The sequence below is a fragment of the Aplysia californica genome, unplaced genomic scaffold, assembly GCF_000002075.1.
Source record: "Aplysia californica isolate F4 #8 unplaced genomic scaffold, AplCal3.0 scaffold00220, whole genome shotgun sequence".
Classification (NCBI taxonomy): domain Eukaryota; kingdom Metazoa; phylum Mollusca; class Gastropoda; order Aplysiida; family Aplysiidae; genus Aplysia; species Aplysia californica.
Window position 1 is genome coordinate 400,801 of NW_004797490.1, and position 3,877 is coordinate 404,677.

The following is a 3,877-nucleotide window of genomic DNA, read 5'->3' on the forward strand; positions in this document are numbered from 1 at the left end:
GGGGGGGGTGTGTCCTCTGTGTGTATGTGTGTGTGTGTCTGTCCACTGTGTGTGTGTGTGTGTGTCTGTCTGTCTGTGTCTGTGTTATCTCAGTTGTGTCTCGTTTGTTTGAACACCACATGAAAAAAGGAACGATGTCAAAGCAGAACCTCATTAATCACGTACGTACGTAGGCCGCTATCGCTGGATTATCCCCAGCCCTTTGCACACACAGCGACAGTGGGTCGTGCTTTCTGGAGTCGCCATGATCAACAGGAGTAAGGGGGGGGGAAATGCAAGAACGACTGGAGGGGGAAGGGGGGGGGGGCAGCAACTAGAGGGGAATGGAGACTAACAGTGTAACTTTGCAGACTCCGTTTGTAAAACCAAAATGTGAGGCATCGTGGTGAAATCAGGCGATTGTCAAAATTATTATGTCAAAGAAACTGGCTTTTTTCTGGCCGTTGATCCATTTTTTTTCTAATTTTCTTTTTTTGGCCCCACACCGTTAATGTCCATTAAAAAATCTATTTCTGTAGTGGTTTTACACCCAAAAAACCCCCAGTGATTAAAGGCACAAAAACTGAGAAATGTTCAGTTTCCAGGCTATCTCTCAAGCTATGGAAATAACCACACTTGGCGGCCATTTTCTCGTAAATTTTACCTCTGAAACCAGGCGACCTCTTTCAACTGCAATTATCTCGATTTCTGTACAACATAGATTGATATTTTTTTCACCAAAAGCAAGGCAGAGAAAGAGGCTTTAATATGATATCAATAACCCCATGTGCCCCAAAATTGACGAGAGCATGATTCCACAACGTCGGCCCGCAAATTGTATTAGCTGGCTGTTACAACTAGTAATACACACAATTAAACACATAAGATCCCTAAACTAGGCTTGGCTAGAGTCTTGTTAGAGTACAGTGTACAAAGCTGCGTTTAAAATTTCTGACCCAGGTTGTAAAACGAAATGATTTGTTGGTTGTTACACCTAGACATGCACAGAATAAATTAATTAAAATGATGCCAAACACTGAGAATGTAACGACCGACATAACAGCTTACTAAAAAAATCCGGATGACACAATAAAGGCTGCTTCTAGTTTCTCACTTAAAAGGCTTATTTACAGCCTAGTGCTAGTGAATACAAAGTCGCTTATAAATATAAAATCGAAGACTCAGCGTATAATTAATTAGTATTATACAGGGTGATAAAAAAAAACAACAACTTTACAACTTTTTTTCTGAATATCTCGCGCAAAAATTATTCTAAAATGCTGTAATTTGGAACAGACATAATTCCTTCAAAAGGAATTTATTTGATATAAAATCCACGAAGAAGAAACATGTTTTGAAAACGGTTACAAGAAAAAAGCACCCAAAAACGCAAGTACACAAATGTTTAAAAATTTTGTAAAGGAAGTTGTGAAAAGATTAGGTGACCTTTTTCTCTATTTTCTCTTTGACATTAATTTCCATCCCTGTGACATTTGAACAATGTTTAGTATCTTTTACAGAGTTTTGTTTGTTTTGGTAGGTGTTTTTACGGCGCTTGCAACTGCATAAGGTCATATGAGCGCCGGGACACACCTAATATTTTCAGTTTGTAGGGAATTTTGAATTTTGCCCGGGTGGCGGCCGAAGACTACTCGTATCGATTTTAGACCACCAAGGGATCTTTAACGTGCGCAACTTGCACCCGGGCCCTCCGAGATTTTTCGCCCTTGTCCGAGAAGGCTAGGTGTAGATCTTTCCTACCAGAAGATCAGGGGTGTGGCAGAAAGACAGCAGTTAGGAGGAGCCAAGGAGTAGCAGTAGAAAGGCTGCAGAAAGAGTCAGGAGCCCAGAGGAGGGGGAGAGGGGGTGGGGGGATAAAGTGGAAACGAAAGCAGACAACAGAACATTGCTGGAGAGCATGAAAGAAGGTGAAAGGAGACATTTTTAGAGAAAAAAATTTTTCGGTCGCTACCCGGATTCGAACCCGGAACCTTTGAATGAGAGGCCTACACCTTAACCTCTAGGCCACGAGAGTCCCCTTTTACAGAGTTTAAAAAACCTAATGATTTCATTCTGAAATTCCTAGAAGCAGTGCTCTTCATGCCCTCCTTTGAACTCGACACACTTTTAACGCGTCGTTCGAAAGGTTCGGTGGCGCCCTAACACAAGGACCTGCTAAACCATGAGTTTTTAAAGCCACATACACTGTACATGTTCACTAAGAAGTGGCGTCTAGAGACAATAGAATGGGATGCCCAATAGACTGCATTTTTTGGAGTTAACAACATATCCCGCAGGGTGAAAATGGGCTTTTGCACTAAACCAAATATCATCGAGGAAATGATCCCTCTTTACTAGACAATCGAGGAATCATGAACACATTGCCATGCTCTGATCCATGTCATCTCGGCCTAGTGAAGATGAACATGGTATAGTAGTAGAAAACCCTCTCTGGTAGTAGGTTAAGATCTGCCATGTGAATGCAGGCTGTTGAGGTGTAGGAAAGTCCTAGCCGCAGATCATCATCCACGGTTAGACGTCTCATGGGACTCGGCTACTGAAATCTACACTTTGATAACGTTTAAAGGGCTGCGCATGGTGCGTGTTCGACCTGAAGTGGTCATTTTTTAAAGAACTTATTAGTTCTGATTCGCTATAGAATCTAGATCCAAACTGACGAAACTTCTCTACTCATGACGCCAAAGGTCTTGAGGGCACCTAAGCATTCTCTCCATGCCGTGCGCAGAACTTACGAAATGTCAGGGATGGTGAGTTTGTGGAGAGGTAATGTTCAATACAAAAAGCTGTCTGCTCTTTCCTAAAAATAACCATGGTCTAAGTAGGCGAACAAAATTATCTGCAGACTTCTGTTGACCTGTTAGACTGCTGTAGCTTGCAATATGGCGTGATTGTTGTAACTTTTAGTGGTAGGCCTAATGGTGCGTCATGCTATGAAAATGGCGACAAGGTTGAAAATGGGTTGTTGTTTTTTTATGCGCTATATAGAGCAAAACCATTCAATGAACCTATCTGAAATACATATCAGACAAATTCCTTTTGGCTTCCAAACGGTATGTTCAAATCTGAAACGCAAAACTTCAGTATGGAGGAAGATATTTACAAAACAAGCTGTAAAGGGTTTTTTTAAATCACCCTGTACATATGTAGCCTATAAAACGGCAACAGTGCTGAGAAGGACGTAAAATTGATACAATTTCATATTTTCAAGCCATCCCATACGATACCATATCATACAATACATTATCATACCATACCATACCATGCCATAGCCAAAGGCCTACGATACCATACCATACCATACCATACCATACCATACCATACCATACCATACCATACCATACCATACCATACCATTATAGCCGTTCCATATCTTACTATAGTACCATACCATACCATACCATACCATACCATACCATACCATACCATACCATACCGTACCGTACCATACCATACCATACCATACCATACCATACCATACCATACCATTAAAATAGTACCATATCATACCAAACCATACCGTATCCTATCATAATATACCATACCATACCATACCACACCATATCATACTAACCATACCATACCATACCATAATATACCATACCATACCATACCATACCATTAAAATAGCACCATATCATACCATACCATACCGTACCCTATCATACTAACCATACCATACCATACCATAATATACCATACCATACCATACCATAATATATCATACCATACCATAATATATCATACCATACCATAATATACCATACCATACCATACCATACCATAATATATCATACCATACCATAATATATCATACCATACCATAATATACCATACCATACCATACCATACCATAATATATCATACCATACCATAATAT